At 49.0% G+C, this 12,419-nt stretch overlaps 1 non-coding gene and 1 pseudogene across 1 annotated transcript; both read left to right on the top strand.

Moving 5' to 3' along the window:
- The window catches only part of LOC121315470, a 175,481-nt pseudogene that overhangs the window by 41,145 nt on the left and 121,917 nt on the right, over positions 1–12,419 (top strand).
- Positions 781–935, top strand: LOC121316466. The gene has a single exon (XR_005950384.1). It is a non-coding gene; the product is annotated as a 5.8S ribosomal RNA (ribosomal RNA).

Here is a 12,419-nt window from a genome sequence, read left to right as displayed (position 1 = left end):
GAAGGGACTTGGGCCGAGGACATGGTCTTCCGTACTCCACATTTCGCGAAGCCCGCCGGGGCGGGCGGCGATTCGGCGCTGGGCTCTTCCCTCTTCACTTGCCGTTACTGGGGGAATCCTGGTTAGTTTCTTTTCCTCCGCTTAATAATATGTTTAAATTCAGCGGGTTACGTTCAAATTAAACGTAATTAAATTCAGCACCGGCTACGTTCGTGCATGGTATTGGCTCCGGTTCCTCGTCCGCGTCCAGCCCCTGATCTGTCAGGGGACGGTCGGCCTTGGAGGTCTCGTGCCGGGCAGGAACAGGCCCGGACGGACGCCCTTCCCCAGTGTTCAGCGCTTGCCCGGTCTGTCCCATCCAGAGTGCGTTCCTCATCCGCATCCGGCCCCTGATCCGATTATGATTAACGGAGGACCGCGGGGGCCCAGGCACCCCCCGTCCCGCGACAGTGCCCATGTTCGGCGCAGCATCTCCTCCCTCGACCGGTGGCATCCTATCGCGGGGCACCCGGGCGTGAGGACGACAGTCTCGAGCGGAGCGACGGGGCCAGGCAGTTCCGGGGCAAGGCGTCGCCCCATAAAACGCCTGGCCTCCCGCCTCCGGGGCTCCGGACGATCACGTCGGAGAGCCGTCCCCTCGGCATCCGCGGCGCCTCACAAACTGCACTGCGCACCCCGCGCACCCCCTTGGTCGAGGTACTCGTCGCCTCCAGACTGGCCAATACTCATCCTATGTTTTCGGCCGAAAGAGAGAACACGCGTGGGCGCGGACATAAAGACTACTCTCGGCGATGAATCACTTGGCTCGTGCGTCGATGAAGAACGCAGCTAGCTGCGAGAATTAATGTGACTTGCAGGGGAACACTGATCATCGACACTTTGAACACACCTTGCGGCCCGGGTTAGCTCCCGGGGCCACGCCTGTCTGAGGGTCGTTTTTCACATCGATCGCCCGTCCCACCCCACCCCGGGGCGAGGTCGGGCGCGGCCTGGGGCAGCTTCGCAGGGGACGCTGCTCCCCTTCGTCCCACTAAAAGCAGACGAGGAGGAGAACCCGCCACATGGGGGGAGCTCAGCGCGGCAAGGCGGGAGTCCGCGACTGTGGCCCCGTCCTTGCCCACGGCCCTGACCCCGGCCCAGGCCCGGGGCGGCAAACGTATGCAACTAGCAGCCATCGTTGGAGACGCGAGGCTCAGAAGCCCGCGGAGCAGCCCTGGCCGGCCGGCCGGCACGCGTCGTTCCCCTGATTGCTTCATTCCGGCCCTCCGAACTTGAGGAAGCCCGACACAGTCCCCGCCCTGCCCGACCTGGCCGGCAGGGGATGAACGGTCGCCGGCGCCGCTCTGGCCCTCCTCGGGGGTCCAGGCCTCTGAATCCGATCTCAGATCAGACGAGACGAGCTGTTGAATTTAAGCATATTACTAAGCGAAGGAAAAGAAACTAACCATGATTCCCTCAGTAACGACGAGTGAAGAGGGAAGAGCCCAGCGCCAAATCACAACCTGCCTCGGCGGGCAAGCAAAATGTGGCGTACGGAAGACCGCGTCCTCTGCGTTGACCAGGGGGGGCCAAGTCCTTCTGATCGATGCTCCCGCAGATGGTGTGAGGCCGGTGGCAGCCGATAGCCAACAAGTACCGTGAGGGAAAGTTGAAAAGAACTTTGAAGAGTTCAAGAGGGCGTGAAACCATCGAGAGGTAAACGGATGGGGTTCGTACAGTCCGCCCGGAGGGGTCAACCCGGCTGGGTGCCGAGGGCCGGGAAGCTCGTGCGGGGGTGGGCGGCGGCGGCGGATGGGCCCGGCGTTTCGTCGCTGTTCATCGCCGCCCCCTATGTCCCACCCCGCGTGGGAGCCTCTGGCTCTGCATGGCCCGGGGGTTTAGAAAGGTGGCTCGGAGACCCCCTCCGAGCGTTACATCCCCCGCCACGATTGGCCGCGAGTCAGAGGGCTTGAAGCGAAACCCCAGCGGCGCAACGAAAGTGAGGGCCGGCGCGCACCGCCCGCCTGCCTCTGCCTCGCTTCACCGGGGAGGTGGAGCTCAAATGCGCGCGAGAGGACCCGAAAGATGGTGAACTATGCCTGGGCAGGGCGAAGCCAGCGGAAACGCTGGTGGAGGTCCGCAGCGGTCCTGACGTGCAAATCGGTCGTCCGACCTGGGTATAGGGGCGAAAGACTAATCGAATCTAGTAGCTGGTTCCCTCCGAAGTTTCCCTTAGGATAGCTGGCGCTCAGTCCGCAGTTTTATCTGGTAAAGCGAATGATTGGAGGACTTGGGGTCGAAACGGCCTCAACCTATTCTCCAACTTTCAATGGGTAAGAAGCCCGGCTCGCTGGCTTTTGGAGCCGTGGCGTGGAATGCGAGCGCTTAGTGGACCACTTTTGGTAAGCAGAACTGGCGCTGCGGGATGAACCGAACGCCGGGTTAAGGCGCCCGATGCCGACGCTCATCAGACCTCACGAAAGGCGTCGGTCGATAAGGACAGCAGGACGGTGGCCATGGAAGTCTGAACCCGCTAAGGAGTGTGTAACAACTCACCTGCCGAATCGACCGGCCCTGAAAATGGATGGTGCTGCAGCGTCGGGCCCATACCCGGGCGTCGCTGGCCGCGCGAAAGAGCCTCGGGGGCTACGCCGCGATGAGTAGGAGGGCCACCGCAGTGAGCACAGAAGCCTTGGGGCGAGGGCGAGGGTGGAGCCGCCGCGGGTGCAGATCTTGGTGGTAGTAGCAAATATTCAAATGAGAGCTTTGAAGGTCGAAGTGGAGAAGGGTTCCATGTTAACAGGGCTTGAACATGGGTGAGTCGATCCTAAGAGGTAGGTGAGCGCCATTTCCCACAGGGCAGGGACGATGGCCACCGTCACCCCCCGGCCGATTGAAAGGGAGTCGGGCTCAGATCACCGAACCCGGAGGTGGCGGAGACGGGAGCCGAGAAGCGCCCAGTGCGGCAACACGACCAATCCCGGAGAAGCCGGCGGGAGCCCCAGGGAGAGTTCTCTTTTCTTTGTGAAGGGCAGGGGCCGTCCCTGGAATGGGTTCGCTCCGAGAGAGGGACCCGCGCCCTGGAATGCGTCGCGGCTCCGGCGGCGTCCAGGCGAGCCCTCGCCGTTCCTTGAAAATCCGGGGGAGAGGTTGTAGATCTCGTGCCGGGCTGTACCCATATCTGCAGCAGGTCTCCAAGGTGAACAGCCTCTGGCATGTTGGAACAATGTAGGTAAGGGAAGTCAGCAAGTCAGATCTGTAACTTCAGGACAAGGATTGGCTCTAAGGCCTGGGCCGGTCGGGCCGGGAGCGCGAAGTGGGGATTGGGCGCGGTGCGGCGGCTGGGCGAGCCGCCGCCACAGTCGTCGTCGTCGCCTTGTCGCCCCGCCGCGGGTCCTCCCGCCTTGTGCCGCCAAGGCCCACCTCCGCCAACTCGGTGACGGTCTTCGACGGCCAGCCCGGCGGGTGCTGGGGCTGTCTGCGGCGGGCGGCGTGCGGTGGGTGGGCGAGTCCAGACGCCCTCCGCTCCATTCCCGCAGATTGCCCCGGATTTGGTGAGCGCGCGCAATGCCCTCGCCTCCCCTCAAACCCCCAACAACCCCTAAACCCTCGCGTAGGGCACCGGGGGAATGTGGGGGCAGGGGCGGCGGTGGGACAGGAGCTCACGCCGCCTCTGCCGGCGCCAAGCAGCCGGCTTAGAACTGGTGCGGACCCGGGGAATCCGACTGTTTAATTAAAACAAAGCATCGCGAGGGCTCTCGGCTGGTGTTGACGCGATGTGATTTCTGCCCAGTGCTCTGAATGTCAAGGTAAAGAAATTCATGGAAGCTCAGGTAAACGGTGGGAGTAACTATGACTCTCTTAAGGGTGGCACCGCCGGTTCTGGCTCCCTCGGGCAAGGAGCAGAGAGCGTAGCGGCCTTTACCTCCCAGCGGTCCCGCCGGTAATGCCTCCCTTCTGGGGAGGCAGCCAAACAAGGTTAAACACCCTCTGCCCACTGGTCCGAAAAGCACCGAGGTGCCTAGCTCGGATGCCGCTGGGGAGCAGCCAACAAGTACCAACGGCCTGGGTGGCAACCCAGGTCGGATGTATACCTAACGTAGTAGGATGATAAATGAAGACATCCATTTCGGATGGCACAGAGCCCGGTTTACCAATGTGCCATGCAGAGGGGCGGGGGTCGGCCCACCTGCATTATCACGAGACACCTTGGGTTCACTCTGGACCGAGCGGATAGTTTGTGTCCCCACGGACCACCCATCCCAATCTCCACTCCGCTGGGACGGGCCTGCGGGCTCATTGGAGGGAGGGGGTGGATGATGACAACTCTGTGGCTCACTTTCCTCTGCCCAAATCCCTGCCCCTCACCAGCTCGCACTTGGGGGGTGCCGTTGGTGTTGCGGAAGGCGGAGAGGATCCTGTGGAAGAGATGGAGGTCAGCCAATTGGTAGTAGAGCCAAAAGCACCTTCGAGGCCATGGAAACGGAAGATCACAACGCAGAGCCCTCCTTAATCTCACCCGCAGAGGATTCGTCCAGTGATGATGGGGGAGAAGACATTACCGGTGCAATTAGAATCGAGCTGCCTGATCCTGACATTTCCTGTGGTTTGTGCGGATTACACCTGGGCAAGGTGTCCCAGGCTGTTAAGCACTACAGGGTTAGGCACAACCCTGTTTGCCTGGAATTCTGCTGCCGAAAGTGTGGGTGAACAAGCGACAATAGCCATTCCATCTCCTGTCACGCATCGAAATGCAAGGGCCAGCGTGAGAGTAGTCGCAGAACATCGCTACCGTGGGGCTGCGAAGAGTGTCAGCTTCGCTTCGGGGCTAAGATCGGCTTGTCCCAACACAAACGGCACAGGCACATCACGCTCAGGAATTTGGGAAGGAACATGGCGACGCAGGCGGTGAGCACTGGCGCAAAGGTCCGTCCCAATGTCTGGTCTACAGAAGGGATCGAAGTGCTTAGTAGGCTCGAATCCAAATATGCCGGGCAGGACAAGATTAACTTGCTGATAGCAAGAGAGCTGGCCTCCAAATCTGCGAAGCAGGCGAGCAGCAAAAGGAGGTATATTCGGCTGATATCCGAACGCAACTGCCGTGCAGAGATCAACCCAGCTGATCTTGAGGCCATCTCAGAACCCCCCCGTCCAAGGTTCGGAGTAAAAGAAAAGCTGAAAGGCCTGGCTCTGAAACAAATTGAAGACGCCGGGGGGGAACTGGAGGCCAACATGCCGGTGATTGCGGCCTGGCTGAGGGACTCAGATCAGGTCACTACCCTGGTCGACTCCTCTGCATCAAGTCAGATTCAGATGCTGGATTCAGGTGGAGTCCTGGATTACAGCCGATGAAGTAAGACTAGACCTCAGCCTGGCCAAAAACTTAGCTGCTGAGGGTCCGGACAGGATCAATAAGCAGAAGATTATTGACCTGGACCCAAGCGGCGAGAGGTTAGCGCAGGTCTTCAACACATGGCTGTGCACAGGAGTCATCCCTAAGGTCTATAAAAAAGGTCGTATGGTAATAATCCCAAAAACCATGGACCGAGAGGGTCTATTGAACATCGGCAACTGGAGACCGATTACGATAGGGTCCATGGTTTTGAGGCTCTTTTCCAGGATCTTGACGATGAGGCTGGCACGGGCCTGCCCACACAATCCTAGACAGAGGGGATTCATATCATCCCCTGGGTGCTCAGAAAACCTTAGGGTTCTGCAAGACCTTATCCGGCACTGCAAAAAAGAGCGCAACCCCCTTGCAGTGGTATTTGTGGACTTTGCTAAGGCCTTTGACTCCATTTCTCACGAGCATATCCTGTGTGCTCTCAGACAGAGAAATGTGGACCATCATGTGGTTGGAATTATGTACTGTTCTCTCCTACGTGTTTTATTTCATTACATTTTGGTAAAATATGAAATCCATGAACTTGCTAGTCTTGCATGACACGTTCTAACTGCTGTATCTCCACCCTGTATTTTTACATATAATTCACAATATCTATTTCCGTGCTTTACGTTTGTTTTTTGTAGGTTTTCACACTTCCTTTTCAGCTTTATTATTTCAGGTTGTTATTATTATTATTATTATTATTATTATTATTATTATTATTATTATTTCCAGTATTACTATAGAGGCCAGGGTGAGAAGTATTATATCCATTATACATTACACTGCAGTGCATTAGATTACACTACGACCCTAACCAGCACATTTAAGAAAATGTCTGTGATCTCGAGCTGCTGGTTATGCTGCCTGACCAATTAAATAAATAAAAGCATTATTATTAATTTAGAAGCAATAAGAAAAAAATACTGTTGTGTTTAATTTATGCACAAAATGGATTGATTATGAAAAACGAGTCATGAGGAAAATTGAAACCAGTAGACGTGCTGACAGGCCCTCTGCTGTTTATAACGAGTATTACGCAGTGAATTCAGCAATAACGTCATTATTTATACACAGCTCTCTCTTAGTTATAGTGTAAATATTATTTTTGATGTATTTTAACAATATATTGAAAATGTCTTTATTTTTGCACAGGGGTAATGTTAATCCAGGTCTTTCAAGGGCAGCTGAGCTGTGTTCAGATAAAAAAATAAATAAAAGAAAATTAGTTTTATTACTGTATGTTTACATATAATTCAAAATATATATTTCTGTGCTTTACATTTGTTTTTTGTAGGTTTTCACACATCCTTTTCATGTTTATTATTTCAGGTTTTTTAGAATGTGTTTCAAACTACACTGAGCAAAAATATTTACTGAGTTAGAGTTCATATAAAGAAATCAGTCAATTGAACTTAATTCACTAGGCCCAGATTTATGGATTTCACATGACTGGGAATACAGATATGCATTTGTTGGTCACAGATACCTTAAAAAACAGGTAGGGGCGTGAATCAGAATACCAGTCAGTATCTGGTGTGACCACCATTTGCCTCATGCAGCGCGACACATCTACTTCACATAGAGTTAATCAGGCTGTTGATTGAGGCCTGTGGAATGTTGTCCCACTCCTCTTCAATGGCTGTGCGAAGTTGCTGGATATTGGTGGGAACTGGAACACGCTGTCGTACACGTCGATCCAGAGCATCCCAAACATGCTCAATGGGTGACATGTCTGGTGAGTATGCAGGTCATGGAAGAACTGGGACGTTTTCACCTTCCAGGAATTGTGTACCGATCCTTGCGACATGACACTGTACCTATCCTTCTGTGGCACATTTCACTGTATTGTGCTATACTTGAAAATTTCACTTTTTAGTGTTTTTTCAGCCATGCAACCATATAGAAGCTCCATTTGAAGGGCTGTGTTTTTTTAAATGTTTGCTTTATTTTATATGTTTGTGTTTTGTATGCTGGTGGCACCTGGTGTTTTTCTTCCCCTGTGAGGAGCTGTATGAAGATGTGTTCAAATGATCTCTAATGATGAAGTAACTTGTGTTTCTGCTTTCATTGTGATGTTGGTGTTGGAGAACTTCATCATGTGGAACAGCATTGTGTGTGTATATATATATATATAGTGTTTAGTTTTGCTCATGCTAGATTTGTGTGGAGATTTTGTTACATGTTATGCTGTTAGATTTGAGTGGAGATTTAGTTCAGGTGTGTTTTATTGAAAGGTGATGCTGCTCTTGTAGCTATGCTGTTATATTTGTGGCTCGTGGCTGTGCACAGTGTGTGCTCATACCTGTACTAACCAGTGTGAGTGTTCATGTTGCATGCTGTGTGGGTGTCTGGCAGCACCCTGGGGTTTGTCTCAATGCAGTGAATGCAGAGTAAGCTCGTGGCTGTGCACAGAGTGTCTTCTGATGCCTGTTTGTTCGCTTGGAGGGTTTGAGATGTGAATCCCACTCTGTGTGCTTGTCTCGAGCAAGAATGAAGAGTTAAGTGTATTTCACGTTGCTTCCTTCTGTGGTAATGCAGATGAAATGTAACTGTAGCTACATTTGAAAGTGCAGTTTAATTGATTCATGGAAGTGTAATGTTAAATGTAGTGGGAATGCAGGATTTGTATTCAATTTGAAATACGAATGTTCATGCATGTATTGAAATGTACAATATTTTATGTTGAAGCAGTTTTATGAAGTTACAATGACATGCATATAATGTTATAACATTCAAGTAGCTAAGTAACATTCATGCATATTAAACCCTCAATACAGCAAGTTGTATTTGCAAGACATTTTATTTCAAAGCGAGTTGTTGACTTTTTGAAGCAGAATAGCTTGAAGGGAAGCATTGTAGTGTTTTAAAGGTAGTAAAGTTGAGTTAGGAGTAGTCAATTTGTCAATGGATTGAGTAGTGCTTGTTCCCTGTCTGTCTGTCCTGGTGGCTCCTGTTTGCACACTGGCACTCGGGTGACTCCTCCCCCTTCTAGTCATGCCTTTTAGAGTCCATTTAGAGATTTGACTGACATTTTTCCATAACTCTGCAACTGTCCCCTGGTCAGCTGTCCAGCTTGCTGCTGTGGTCATCCTGTCCCCTGGTCAGCTGTCCAGCTCGCTGCTGCAGAAGTTTGTTTGGGGCTGGGACAATGTTCTCAACAGACTGGTGTTTCTTACCATTTGTTAAACTTTGAAGAGGACCTGCAAGTTTATCTTGTAGTCTTTACTGCAGTGATGTTAGGCTTTATTTATTTGAGAGTCTGTGTTGGATAATGTGCTTTTTGACAGTGAAGTTGCTTTTAAAAAACAAGTAAAGAAAATGTACACAATCTCTAACTCACTGTTTGACAAATAAAAAAAAGAATTTTTTTTTTTATTACAACCAGCAGTTCTATTAAATAACCACAAGATGGCAGCATGAGACCATTTCACAAGCGCAGCGGTGCCTGAAATGCGCTCCGAGTTTAGGAATGGAGGAGGAGCGGGCGCTGCGGTTCCTCCACTCCGCGTCCCGGGTGCCGTTTGCTCTCCTTTTATTTCTGTATTTTCTCATTTGATCTCTTCTAAAACTACAAGCCCTTCAACGTGTGTCTTTTTATTTTATTATTTCTTATATATTGATGGGTGATTTTGTATTTGCTATAATGCTGTACTGTTCTCTCCTACGTGTTTTATTTCATTACATTTTGGTAAAATATGAAATCCATGAACTTGCTAGTCTTGCATGACATATTCTTAACTACTGTATTTCCACCCTGTATTTTTACATATAATTTAAAATATATATTTCCATTCTTTACATTTGTTTTTTGTAGGTTTTCATGCTTTTCATCTATTATTTCAGCTTTTTCCAAATGTGTTTCAAACTATTTGGTGAGAACAACTCAGTCTCTCTCTCTCTCTCTCTCACTCTCGCTCTGCCCTACATAAATTAAAGCATTCATTTTTCTACTGTTGATATCACCGTGTAACAAATATTGTTTTTTTTTTTGGTTCCTGGGTAGTAAATGTTATTTCCTAATTGCTTATGCCTCAAAAGTATAGAAAATGGCTATTATTCCCCACAAACTTTGCTTTTGTGAACAGGACAGTGATATTTTGAAATTTACCTATTTTCCAGAACATTCCAGATAGACTCAATGCTGAGTAAACTTGGAGTAACTTCTAGAACTTTCTAGAATTTTCCAGTAATATAAATAGTAGTATACATACAGGGGCCTTAAGCCCACCAGTTCAGTTTAGTTCCAGCTGCCTAAGTGGATACATATCTGCATTTTTCTGAGATGGCATCAAGAGGCTGCAAGCATCCGGCAGACGCATTTTGCTATGTCTGCGGCCAATTTATCAAGACAAGAGCGAGAAAGTACTCCGTGGAAGCATCTGCTAAGATGTGTGAGGCCTACAAGGCATATTTCGGCATGCCTGTCGGGGATCAAGACAAACCCTTTTAATTTCAAAATGTTTTGCAATTTTCAATGTTGTTGAAAAAATATATTATTCATGAAAAATGTTGCGAGAATCTCTTACACATTAGTCATGGGTGAAATAAATGTATTTTTGTAGGATGGTACAGAGGGGAAAAGAGAAAAAAGAAGAAAAAAGGGAAAAAAGATAAAGAAGATCCTGGAGTGCAATGAATTCCCCAAGAAGCTCACTAGTAAGGAGAAAGCGGCTTGGAACAGCTTTGTCGCAGTGGTTTGGGGCTTCCTGGGCAATCACAAGGCCGAAAACTATGTGGAGCTGGTTGAGACTCTGGTGAAGAACTACGGCACAATGGGCTGTAGGATGTCCCTCAAAGTCCATATCCTTGATGCTCATCTTGATAAATTCAAGGAGAACATGGGAGCGTACTCGGAGGAGCAAGGCGAGTGCTTCCACCAGGATATACTGGACTTTGAACACCGCTACCAAGGACAGTATAACGAGAACATGATGGGAGACTACATTTGGGGGCTGATTCGTGAAAGTGATTTACAGTATAATCGTAAATCTCGAAAAACTACTCACTTCTAAATCTTTTGTAGTCATTTTTGTATTACTTTAGTATAAATACATATTAATTTGGATTCATATGTTGTTTTTTTTTTCTGACTTTGTGAACAAAAATGTATGAAAACATTACACAGCTCAATATTTCTATTTATTAAATGGTTACTTCATATAATCAATTTTTTTTCCCAAATATTAAATTTCTTCCCATTTGATATGACATGGTATTTGTTCTGTATATTTATTTCTACTGCAGTTTGTGCTTGGATCATTACTGTGCCGTGATTAATAGATACAAGGAGATTTTTTGAAAGTAGACCCACAACGCAATGATACAGCGTGACAGGTGTTCTCTGATTAAGAGATTTAAAATAATAATTGATAAATGAGCAAGAGTTGTTGTTGAAGACTTGTGTTTTGTGTTTGTTTTTTTCCCCACAATGTCTGTTTGTTTGAATCTGTCAAAGATACAATAGAAGTGAATCTTTTATTGGATATTTTCAACACAGTAATCACCTGCATGTTGTACAAATCATTAGTTAAAGTACTGCAGGCTTGAGTAGCTCTCTGGCTGGCTCAGTTGTTAGAGCATTGGACTCTGATTCCCACTATAGTCATGAGGCACACGTATTTTCTTCCTGTCTCAAAAATATTGTTTAATTTAGACTTATTGTGAGCTTGGCTTTGAATCCAGTTCAAGGCATGTCTCTCTCAAGCTGGTCATTAGGTCTGCATCACAGCATCTAACAATGAATTGACGAGGAACCTGAGCAAGGAGGCTGGGTAGCTCACCTGTAGAGAGCGGGACTCTGTTTCGCAGGGTTCTGGATTCAAACCCGCCAGGTGTTGGTTGCTTGTGTTTATTCCTCTTTTACTCTTCAAAATCATTACTGATAAACCAAGCGTTATGAAAGCGGGCAAGGTGGTGCAGTTGACTCATCTGGTGTCGCTGGGCGGAGTCTGGAGCAGATGTTCAGCAGTAGGAGGTCATGACATTTCGGAATCCGTAACCTCCTACTGCTGCAAGCATGCCTAAGTCGTTTTTCACTCGTTGTCCCCTGATTTTATTATTTTGTATTATTAAATGTTTGACTTTTGGGTTTATTAGTACTCTGTTTAAGTGCTGATGCGTTTCGATTTTGTATTTTGTTTGTTTTTTTACGTTTTTTTGTCAAAAAACAAAAAGTGATACTTTCATAAAAAACATTTACTTTTTTTGAGCTTAAAAAACACGCCCTCCAGTGGAATAACGAGGTATTGCATGCGAAGGGTAATGTACACGGTCGACAGCAGCTCAGTCTTGTGTTATTGGTGTATTTTCCATGGCACGCCATACCTCATTATTGCACTGGAGGGCGCTGGTTTTAACAACTTTTTTTTTTCTTAAAATTTCCACCACGATAGAAAATGCTGTATTTTTCATTCACGGGACCTGCTGTCCAAGTAGCTCAGTTAGCAGAGCGGCAGACTGATGATCTCAGGGTTGTGGGTGGGTTCAAGCCCCCCTTGATTGTTAATGTTAAATACAGTTTCTAATTGCAGGCAGTGCTGGCTCTGAAGGCTCTATAGTTTAGTACATGGTGCTGACTCTGTGTTGGAGCCACACTGGTGTCAGTTTCATAATCTCCACACTGACAGGCTGTACTTCTATTATTATACATAAAGTAAAGGGAGAGGAGAGAGGAGAGAGGGCATCAGCAGTATTCCTCAGTCTAGGAAGGACAGCTCCATGCACTCCACAGCCTCAGGGGTAGAGGGAGGGGGGAGAGGGGGAGAGGAGAGAGGGCAGCAGCAGTATTCCTCAGTCCAGGAAGGACAGCTCCATGCATTCCACAGTCTCAGGGGTAGAGGGAGGGGGGAGAGGGGGAGAGGAGAGAGGGCAGCAGCAGTATTCCTCAGTCCAGGAAGGACAGCTCCATGCATTCCACAGTCTCAGGGGTAGAGGGAGGGGGGAGAGGGGGAGAGGAGAGAGGGCAGCAGCAGTATTCCTCAGTCCAGGAGGGACAGCTCCATGCACTCCACAGCCTCAGGGTGAAGCATGCGGGTCACCAGCCGCTCCATAT

The sequence above is a fragment of the Polyodon spathula genome, chromosome 5, assembly GCF_017654505.1.
Source record: "Polyodon spathula isolate WHYD16114869_AA chromosome 5, ASM1765450v1, whole genome shotgun sequence".
Classification (NCBI taxonomy): domain Eukaryota; kingdom Metazoa; phylum Chordata; class Actinopteri; order Acipenseriformes; family Polyodontidae; genus Polyodon; species Polyodon spathula.
The sequence above is the reverse complement of the archived record's forward strand: the minus strand, read 5'-3'. Positions and strand labels throughout refer to the sequence as shown.